Genomic DNA, 11890 nt, shown 5'->3' with positions numbered 1-11890 from the left:
TCAACGACGGAAGAGATATTCAGTGATTTTAAGGTGACATTTATGGATATGTTACGCTTGCTGGCTGAGAAGATTAAATACCACGTTGCTGCTGGACCAGAAGAAAATACTGAGATCGACAGACTTCTTTCTCCAGAGTTCTTCGACGATGTCTTCGAAGGAGCGTCATCAAAATATCAGAGGGAGCAGTTCGCGAGGAATCACTTGTGCTATGTGAAACCAGAGGAACATGCATTGCGCGATGGAACCACTTTTCAGTATGTACCCATTATCAGTGTGCTGCAGAATTTGATGATGTCTGAGAATTTTTGTAATTCGCTGGATCACAGCATCTCAACTCAACAGGAATCGGCAATGCTGCGCAATTTTTGTGATGGACTCATGTACAAGGAAAAAATTTCAGCAATTCTGCAGAATGGATCACAGTACACTTTGTTCTTAGTGCTGTACAGTGATGAGATAGATATTGTTAATCCTCTTGGTTCTAAACGTGGCATCCACAAGCTTCTTGTTGTGTACTTCAGTGTACTGAACTTGCATGCTTGCTACAGGTCACAGCTTTGCACCATCCATGTTGCAGTTATTGCACGCTACAAGATTGTTGTGGAGCACGGAATCGAAGCAGTTCTAGAGCCACTGTTGCGTGATGTGTCAGCATTGCAAAAAACTGGCTTCATCAGTAGACAGGGTGCTGCCACAGTGAGAATCTGCGGTGTCCTTGTTGCATTCTGTGGTGACAACCTGTCAATGAATAGATTGGGTGGTTTCACATGATGCTTTAGCAGAGGGCATCCATGCCGATTTTGTACTGCTGCATCCAAAGAGTTCCAAGCCATTTTCCATGAAAAGGATGTTCAAATACGAGATGTAGCCTTGCACAATAGCCACCTTCACACTGCAAATGTAAACAAACCATTAAGTACAGCCCTTTATGGTGTAAGGTGCGAGTCACCACTAAATTCTCTTGGGTACTTTGATGTAACTTTGCAACTTCCTCCTGACATTATGCATGACCTCCTCGAAGGTTCCATTCCTCATGTCCTTAGAGAAGTGTTGCGGGGACTGATTACGTCTAATGTCCTTGCATATTGTGACCTAGAAAGGGTGGCATCATTCCGGTATGGCTTCCACGACAGGAAAAATAAGCCCGAAGCTTTGGACAGAGGTTTTGTGAATGGGGTGAATGGCTGCAAAGGTACAGCATCCCAAAAATGGTGCCTGTTCAGGTTTCTTTCACTTATATATGCAGATACTGTACTGGAAGACAATGAGCACTGGGATGTGTACTTGAGACTCAGAAGAATTGTAGATTTAGTATTCTCGGATGAGATTCCAAGAGACCATCTTGCCTGGCTTCAAGATGAGATAAAGTACTTCTTGTCTTCATTTTCTCATCTCTACCCTTCGAAAATCACGCCGAAGCTCCATTTTTTAATACATTATCCAAGGCTCATCCACCAACTTGGTCCGCTCAAGCAGTACTGGTGTATGCGTTACGAAGCTAAGCACCAGTACATTAAATCTGTTGCATCTCGCAATCAGAACTTCAAGAACATTTCTAAGTCTGTTGCTGAGCGACACCAGCTGCTTCAAAGCTTTGAGTTCACGAACATTCAGTCGAACAAAACTATCAGAACGACAAAAGCAAAGCTGATTAACTATGACCAGTTAGTTCCATGTCTCCAACAAGTGTTTGGCCTTGATGTGCCTATTTGGGAAGTTGGTACGGCCACTGTCCAGCATTCCACGTACAGAGTACTGGATGTCGTCATTCTGGAAAAGTGCCAACTGCCTCGTTTTGGACAGATCGCTGGTCTGTACATGTACTGTGGCAGTCTTTTCATTGTTGTAAATGTTTTGAAAACCATGGCATTTCAAAGACATCGTTGGTCATACCTGGTGACTAAGACAGCAGAACAGAGAGCTGTAAAGCCACTTGAGCTGCCATCTTATCAAATGCTTGACTTGTATTCGGGATGCGAATTGATGCTGAAACCAGAAGTAATGCCAATAGACTGAAGTAATGTCGGTCATTGCAGGTAGAATTATGGATATTATTATAGGGCACCACATTCCATCTAACAACCACACCGTTGTTACTGGGGGTGCAGGTGCTGCACCATTTACACCATGCTTTGCCAGTCTGCTTTTCCTGTGCCATTCTGCTCCAAAATGCATCATTGTGCCGAAACTGCACCCAAGCGGTGCCTCCATGTGCCACCAAATGTGAGGCAGCAATGAGATGTTCAATGCCAGTCGCTTTGCACAGGGAACAGGAGAGACGCCTTCGTTCAGCTGTCATCCCTGACAGGGTGTGCTCAAGCGAACTCCCTGCTATCTCAGTGGTGGCATTGTTTGATGGGACCAGCCCAAAAAAGCTAGCGAGCGGGAAAGGGCAGGAACATTTATTTTTAATTTCTCTAAATTGTAGTCAGGGTTTAGTTATGCAGTGCATCTCTTATCTCTAGTTTTCTTTTAGTTTCTCATGTCAGCTGCGACGCTTTAATAAGGGGAGCATAAGTTTTTGCTTTTTTTTTCATTTGTCTAGAGTCCCATTAGGTTTAGAATTAAGGTAAACTTTTATTGTTAGGTGCAAAAGGGAACAAACATTTCGCTTATCTGGGTTGTTGCTCATGTCTTATCTGGGTTGTTGCTCATGTGCTGTTATAATAACACAAACTTTAACACGGAACTACCAGAGCAGTACGGTTTCTGGAGCTTCCCTAGTGCATATTGGTTGGGATTGTGGCTATGTTTAGTAAAGTGATTGATTTGGCTGTTTAAAACATACAGGTTGTTGACTGCAAGTTTTATTCAAATTTTTCTTTATATAACTTCATTTCAGTTTTGTGGGCCACATAGAGACACTGTTACAGTTGTGTGTATTCTGTTTCATATAGCAAGATTATTTTTGTCAGAAAAACCATGCGTTGTCTTGCAATGATTAAATAAACTCATTATTGTTGAATGCTTTCTCACACAAATGAGAGCCTGAATAATAATGCTTTGGTTGCGTGAAGTTGGAAGATGCTTGATTAATTTATCTTTGGCATAGTTGATTGATATTTGTTTATGGTACCTTAGAGTGACTGATGTGTAAATCTTGTGACCTAAGGGTGGCAGAGGCTAGTGTATGATTATGCTGGTTCGGCTTTAGCTCGCTAACACAGCAGCAGTGATGTGGTATTAGGTTGCGTTATACTCTGGTTATGTAGTCATGCAACAGTTATGATACACTGTTTTTTTCTTTCCCAGCTTAAACTAACGCACATGAGAATGAATATGGAACTTATTCCGCAAGCGCTCTTAATTGTGTGTGCTTGATTTACCTTCATAACTTTTCCTTTATTGCCATAGAACATGGTCCACGAGTGTAGTCTTGTGACTGTTAGCAAATAGGCGTGCTTATTAAGGTTAGCAAATTTAAAATCTTGTAATTACAATGTGTACCCTATTCCCGTTCAATATCTCATAGAATTAGTTCACTACTTAATCAATTAGTAATTGTCTGACAGCATCTTGATGTTCATCAACCATGCATAATTCTTTTGTTAAAACACCATCGCTTCATCTCTACTGTACTGTGTTTAGCAATCATGAACATTCATTCCTGAAGCACCTGCAGTATACCCAGGGTTTCAGCGATGACTCTATCAAACCGTGAAAATAAGGAATTCCGAGACATGATAATTCTAGAAGCGTTTGATGGGGGGCTATTTGGTAAGACATTTAGGAAAATTATAACTGCGCTAAAACGAGACACGAGAACGAAGTGGACAGGACTGTCCACTTCGTTCTCGTGTCTCGTTTTAGCGCAGTTATAATTTTCCTAAATGATAATTCTGCTGCCAAAGATTCATTGCAATGGAAGATATGGAAGCTTGTGTGATAATTGCCTGTAATTTAGTTAAAGGTATCTCTATTTACCTTTTAGATTAACATATTTAGAGGGCATGTTGTAATTGCAGAGCTGAGGTAGCCAGCATGCAGAGCACACCCATTTGCTAGAAACCTGCTCAGCTACCAGTATGTTTAATAAATACAGACTCAAAGTTTGTGGTGAAGTCAATGGGTTCCATTTAAGCGGATCATATGGCAATATGTCCAAGCGAATATTCTTTCAAGCGCTCACAGCCAGCCAAAGTCATCATCACTATTATGTTTAGATACGAAACTTGGCGCATGGATGATACAACATCATGTGAGCAATAAAGTAATTCCGGATCCAGCACTCGTGCTGGAATGACTGTGAAGCGAAGCTTTGGTGAAGTGGGTGAATTCTTTTCATTTAACAGCAATGCATACGATTTTCTTTTACTTCATGCTATGCAATATGCAATTCCATGAAATGCTTATGCTTATCCTCCACAAAGGTGGAAACCTTATTAGCATCCAATTTTTATACATGTGCATTACATCACTTACAAGCTATGCCGAAATGCAATAACTGTATCAGGCGGATACACAGTGCAGGGCATATACACAGAATGTCACAAGGACAACGGCGATGTATGATGCTTGTCGAGGGAAGAATGGTAATGACAGGTGTATGCAGAGAAACGTATGACTGGTATCAAGCAACATTTAGGGATGCTGTACTTCTAGTGTTACAGTGGGACATACCCATTCTGGAGGATCGACCAAGAATGGGCACACCCCAGTGGCACATACTGAACGGCTAAATCAGAGAGTAAAGTAAATCAAAGAATTCTTGAAATAAAAAGAACCATTTTATTATACTAGAGGTTAGATTGCCCAACATTTTGACGAGACACACCACAGAGCGCTACTTGCAACTATCGATTTATTCCCTTGTCAGCGGAATAAATACAGGAAGATACTCAAAGGGGGAGAGTGACAAAAAACTTTACAAACAGGGCCATCCACCAATACCAAGCCGGCTTTGTCACATGTTCACTTTTGCTGGACTCAACATCGCAAAAAAAGGAACGAGGGTACAAAATTTCAGATTAGCACGTAAGGAAATCTCTTTTGCACTAAGGGAGATGGATGGCATGCTTACGCACGTACTTCCCACACGTGCAATCTCAGCAGCTTCGATTATCTCTCGCGTCATTTGGCTGCCATCTTTGCTTACAATCTTGCATTTCTTAAAGATATTCCAAGCTGTCCGGCGACTGCTTCTCTGTCTCGTCAAAATCTTGCGCAATCCAACCTCTGGTATGCTATAACAACACGCCCAGTCTTCAACCTTAACCATTTTATTAACAGATCACAAATTGGTGTGCTTTAGTGGTATGCTTTGATATATGTGAGCTGTCATTATATATTCATGTTTTATGTAGAAATTGTAGGTAGTGGGCACCCATTCTAGAGGAGTGGCCAAGAATAACCCAGTGGAAAATAATGCCGATTAAATCAAAGAAATTAAAGTCAATCAAATAATCCGTTAAATATAATTTGTCATTCAATATACAGATTGGTGAGCTTTAGAGATGCCTGCGAACTGACATTGTACGTTCAGGTGCATTGGAGGAAAATAGGTTTTCATTACGCAAAAGAGAGATGGACATACTTGGTTAGCATACAAAGGTTATATGCCACTTCATAGATCTTTTCGTATAAACTTTGTATACAGGGTGCTAAACAGGGAGCTAAATGTAGCCAATGTTTTAAAAACAATGGAGTGTGCTAGGAAGCTCAAACCAACTCAGTGGTGTTGAAGTTCACGTGTCCTAGTCTGTGGTATTTTTCTCGTTTTGAAAACTCAATTAATTAGTATTAACTAATTGCCTAACTTTTTAAATATTGCCTTCACCAAGAAAGTGCCAATACGAAAGTTGTAGATCACACTTAAAAATGGCCGACCGAAGTGTTTGCAACTAAGTACCATTGATGGAGCTTCTTCTAATTGCCTTTAAAGAAAGCCCGCGAAATTCAAAAACAAGTGCGTGTTAGCGCCCTATTTCAGCGATCCCAGACGACCGATCAAGAAACGAAATCCGCTTGTCTCTGCAGTGCTGTCTGGGACGGGCTCGGCGTTTCCGATGGCCGCAAGGTCCGCGCCAGCAATTCTCGCTGGTAAGATACGATCGCGAACGGATAGAAGAACCTGACAATTGCGTTTTCCTTCCCGATTACAGTTCTGCGTTCAGCAGTTACTCAAACCAGACATTTTTTTTTCTTTTTTACCTCTTCTTTCCGTTTTTTTTCCCCTGCGCGTTCGAGCTTCATTCCACAAGTGGAGCGAATGATATGTTTATGCCGCGTCACGTCTAAGCGCGACACACGTTCACTACCGCCGTTCACTCTGCATGGGCGCCCGCTTGCTTTTCATGACGCGTCAGCAGTTCGTGGCGCATACCTTGCGGCCACCGGAAACGCCGAGCCCGTCCCGGACAGAACTGCAGAGACAAGCGGATTTCGTTTCTTGATCGGTCGTCTGGGATCGCTGAAATAGGGCGCTAACACGCACTTGCTTTTGAATTTCGCGGGCTTTCCCGGAGCACCAAAAACTCTAGTTCTAACTCTAATCACGTATTTTTATTAATTAGAAACATGCCGTCGCCAAAGCACCTCGCAACTACGGTTGCCAATCGTCCCAAATTTAGTGTGAAAGTCCCAACTTTTGAGTGAATGTTCCGTGTCTTGACTTACGCTTCGTTTTCTCCTGGATAACAATAAAAAGACCGGATCTCCTTTTCATAATGCCTGACAGTTCGTCTTCGCATGCTTCTTTTTTGTGTTTTGTTGAATTTTCATAAACACACAGGCAGTTTTGTTTTTGTCTCAGTTATTGTTCTGTTGTAGGCCCTAACCCTTCACTGAAACCACTATCCGTACTCGTACGCGTGTTAGAAAACGACACTGCATCTTTGTTGTTTTAAATCGCGCTACGGAAGCACAACAACAACAAGAAAATTAGTTGACATTTGTGGCGCGCACAAAGTGGCGGCTCCTGGGTCAGCCGTCGCCAGCCGCCCCTCCCTTCTCTCGTCACCCTCCCCCGCAATCCCTTCGTCGCGACTTCGTCCACTCGAGAGTTGGCAACCCTACATGCACAGCTAGTAGTGACTTAGTAGTTAGCTAGTAGAAAACACTAAGAAACCCTTTCTGGCTAGTAACGGCAGCATTTACTAGCTTTACTAACTGCTGGCTAGTAGTGAGCAAGCACGAAGGTAGTAAAATACAGGCGAAGCTAGTAAATACATGCACTTACTAACTTGGTTAGTGGTTATGCCAACGTTTTTTTTTAAGAGTGTAGTGTAGTGCATCTTGCTAGGAGAAGGTTGTGCCGCTTTCACTGACGCCAGACATTACTGAAAAAATGTCACAGTTTCGCCCTAAGGGCGAAGCAATGAATGCGATAGCAACACAGCAATGTCATACGAAGTAAGGTGAGCGGCTTTGGTAGCAATATAAATTGTAGTAAACATGAGCTGATTAAGTAAGCAGGTGTGCTGCGGCGTAAGTAGACCGACATGAAGAGAGACTCGATGACCACGAGAAGGCGCGTGTGAAACGGTGGTGTTGATGAGAAGCGCTGCCCGCGGGCAGCGCGTGCGAAGCGACACACCTGTAGCGCTGCACTGCCAATCCGGGCAGTATTGCGTGTGTAGCGTGCGTTGGAAAATGTGGCCCGACTATTACGAACTGAATGAACAAGCGTGGTGTGAGCGCGCACAAACACGAAGAGATCACACTGAATGACAGCAGACAACGACTGTCAAAACGCTCGCAGCAAGCATACGCCGCAGCGGGCGAAGGTACGTGCGGTCTATCGCTTCAACGGAAACTGAACTGCGAATGCACGGCGCTTAAAGGTCAGAGCCGTGTGGAGATAAGAGACGGTGCGAGCGAGCGACGAGCGCGGTTGTTGGCAGAGAAGTGCCCCCCCCCCCCCCCCCCCCGCTTCCTCCGGCGCTGGCTTCCCGCTTCCTTGCTTGCGCGTGGGAGATTGAGTGCGTTCGCTCTCCGTGATAGCGCGCGTCCCCGCACGCTTCCTGTCGGGCATACGGCGCGCGGCGATTTTATCTATAGGGAACCTCACGGCGACGGCGACGGCGACGACGACGGCGACGCCGACGGCAGAAATCCGTTGCAAGTGTCCATATAATTGCTATCGCAATAAAAGTAATTTCGTTACTTTCTGGGGTACTTTTGAGGCACGCTGGCCGCACAGCGCGCTGTGACGCAGTTAGCGATAAGCAGCTCGGCCGTGGTGATAAAGTTAGCTTTGGCGTGTAATGAATCTTAGAGGGACAAGTCTGTGACGTTATTTGTGGCTCCGCAACAACATATACCTTCTTTCGGTACTCACGCCTGTTGAAAACGCGATGGGCGATTGCCAAGAGTGATAACATGGGGTGTGCTGCTGGCGCCGGCAGAACGCGCGAACGACGAACATATCAGAAACTTGTAATTCGAAAATTACGTCTTCTAAAGGACTAAAAAAAGGCATTGCACCCACGCATTTGTCTTGAGTGCCTGTTGCGTCCATCTCTATGTATGTAGCGCACCGTCGTGTCGCCCGAGGCCAAGTTTTGGAAACGCGAAGTCGCTCGTGTATTTGTGCTGCCAAATTAAGTGCAGGAAATAATGCCCGGAACTGGGGGAACGCTTGCAAATCAGATGTTTTCATATATGTTTGGGATAAGTCGGGTATTTTCTACGCCATGTATGTAAAAGCGAATTGCTTTTGTTTGTCATGCCGCCCATTCACCGCTTTCGCACATTTTGCCTCTACACGCAGTATTCCTGTCTAAATAACAAAATGACTCATGCTTGTAACATGCTGTTACATGCTTGAAAATGTAACATGCTTGTAATTTACTTTTATTTTAGCTGGTGCCGTCCGGTGGTGCTTCATACAGGAACTACTGCCTTACCTGCTGGTGTCACAACGTTGGATTAACACACAAAAAGCACGGAACGAGCTTTTATATAGAGCAAAATAAATATTTCCTCATTGCACAAAAGGTCTTGCGTCTACTTTGTGAAATTGCACGTGGCACAGATTCGATGGGACTTTACGAGATCGTTCGCAATCATTTTTACTAAATAATAAACCGATTCTGCACGAAGAGCAAAAAAAAAAAGAGGGGGGGGGGCGCAGCCGGCGTGCTAGCTTACGTTCAAAATACGCGCGCCCGAAACCGGAAGTGATGTAAGTGATCGACACCGACCGCTTGGCACACTGCAGTCAATTCGGCCACTGGGCCCTATGGGAGTGTCCCATAGAGAAAGAAATTCAACAAGAGGGGACACTCGGCAAAAACTGGCAACAGGAAACACGTCACCATACGTCACGCTATACTTTTGACACCGAACGTTAGCTGCCGCGAGCATCGAAAAAAAAAAAGAAAGTGAACTTAAATTAACAGGCACTCATTTATTTTTTTAATTCTTTGCCGCGAAAACTAAAACGTTTTGCGTATGAACGAACTTAAGCTTTGCGACTTATTTTCCTTGCCTTACCTAGCCACAGGTCAATGACGCGCCAAATACATGCGTCATCCGCCAGACACTCCCCCGAAGCCAGCGAGGATGGCTGCGCGCGCGTTTGAGCGCTCGCGCGCGGCGACCCGTCTGTCTCCTTTTTTTCTTTTTTTAAATGTAACCTGGTTTATTGGGCTCTCGGCGTATTCTTGCGTTCCTTCTGCACTGGGACAAGACACCACTGCACTATTGGACTACGGCAAGGTGAGAAATCTTTTTTCACAGTCTACGACGCAATTAGGCTTACGGCACGGGACCGAGACTTAAGACGCAGTTAGCGAAAAACAGCTCGGCCATCCTGGCGCAGTTAATTTGAGTAAATGAGTCGTGCTGAGACATGTTTCCGACGCTTCCTAGGGGACTATTGTAACTTATTTCGGTTTTTGAGCCACACTGGCCGCACAGGGCGCCGTGTCGCAGTTAGCGAGAACTCAGCCGTGGTGTGTAGTCTATAGACTTGCTAGGAGAAGTTTGTGCCGCTTTCTCTGACGCCAGACATTACTGAAAAGTAATTTCGTTACTTTCTGGGGTACTTTTGAGGCACGCTGGCCGCACAGCGCGCTGTGACGCAGTTAGCGATAAGCAGCTCGGCTGTGGTGATAAAGTTAGTTTGGCGTGTAATAAATCTTAGAGGGACAAGTCTGTGAGGTTTTTTGTGGCTCCGCAACAACATATACCTTCTTTCGGTACTCACGCCTGTTGAAAACGCGGTGGGGGATTGCCAAGAGTGATATGGGGTGTGCTGCTGGCGCCGGCAAAACGCGCGAAAGATAACGCCGACGAACATATCAGAAACTTGTAATTCAAAAATTACGTCTTCTAAAGGACTGAAAAACGGCATTGCACCCACGCATTTGTCTTGAGTGCCTGTTGCGTCCGTCTCTGTGTATGTCGCGTACCGTCGCGTCGCCCGAGGCCAAGTTTTGGAAACGCGAAGTCGCTCGTGTACTTGTGCTGCCTAAGTGCAGGAAATAATACCCGGAAATTGGGGAACGCTTGGAAATCAAATGTTTTCATATATGTTTGGGATGAGTCGGGTATTTTCTACGCCATGTATGTAAAAGCGAATTGCTTTTGTTTGTAATGCCGCCCATTCACCGCCTTCGCACGTTTCGCCTCGCAGTATTCCTATGTCTAAATACCAATATGACTCATGCTTGTAACATGCTGTTACGTGCTTGCAAATGTAACATGCTTGTAATTTACTTTTTTTTTCAGCTGGTACCGTCCGGTGGAGCTTCATACAGGAACGGTGGAGCTTCATGCTGCCTTACCTGCTGGTGTCACAACGTTGGATGAACGCACAAAAAGCGCGGAACGAGCTTTTATATAGAGCAAAATAAATATTTCCTCATTGCACAAAAGGTCTTGCGTATACTTTGTGAATTTGCACGTGGCACAGATTCGATGGGACTTTACGAGATCGTTCGCAATAATTTTTACTAAATAATACACCGATTCTGCACGAAGAGCAAAAAAAAGGGAAAGGAAAGGGGGGGGGGGCGCAGCCGGCGTGCTAGCTTGCGTTCAAAATACGCGCGCCCAAAACCGAAACCGGAAGTGATGTAAGTGATCGACACCGACCGCTTGGCACGCTGCAGTCAATTCGGCCGCTGGGCCCTATGGGAGTGTCCCCTCTTGTTGAATTCCTTTCTCTATGAGTGTCCCCTCTTGTTGAATTCCTTTCTCTATGCTGGCCCGCGCGCCGATAACGTCGGACTATAAACGGGCCTTTACGGTGCTCCGCGCGTGCTGAGCTGTAGTCAGGTCAATATGACGGCGCGAAAAAGCCGGTCACAGTGGCCCCGTATCGCGAAGTGAACAAGGTGGAGCGTGCCCGACGCTAAGCGCGGTCACTAAAATGCGTCGTATCATCCCGATCAGGACTGACGATGCTTGAATTATGCTGCCTTGTGCCATAAAGAAATTCAACAAGAGGGGACACTCGGCAAAAACTGGCAACAGGAAAGGCGTCACCATACGTCACGCTATAGTATTTATGCGGAACGTTAGCTGCCGCGAGCATCGAAAAAAAGAAAGTGAAATCAAGTTAACAGACATTGATTAATTTTTTATACTCTTTGCCGCGAAAACTAAAACGTTTTGCGTATAAATGAAGTTAAACTATGCGACTCATTTTTCTTGCCTTACCTAGCGCAAGGCCAATGACGCGCCAGATGCATGTCTGTGGTGGTTCGTGGGCCCAGGGACTAAGATACAGGAAGCAAAGTCATACACAGGACAAACATTTATCAACGACAGACGGAAACACACTTAGGACGAGCTACAAGATACTGTACAATGTCTATATAGTGTCCACGCAGTCCACGAACCACGCGAGCTATCACAGTGCGTGTCCTTCGGCCATTTCGTAAGATGGTCACTCAGAATACTGATGACGATGGCGGGGGCGTGCGCGCTTGCAGACGCA

Source organism: Dermacentor silvarum, chromosome 4 (genome assembly GCF_013339745.2).
Source record: "Dermacentor silvarum isolate Dsil-2018 chromosome 4, BIME_Dsil_1.4, whole genome shotgun sequence".
Classification (NCBI taxonomy): domain Eukaryota; kingdom Metazoa; phylum Arthropoda; class Arachnida; order Ixodida; family Ixodidae; genus Dermacentor; species Dermacentor silvarum.
This window is presented reverse-complemented; position numbering follows the sequence as displayed.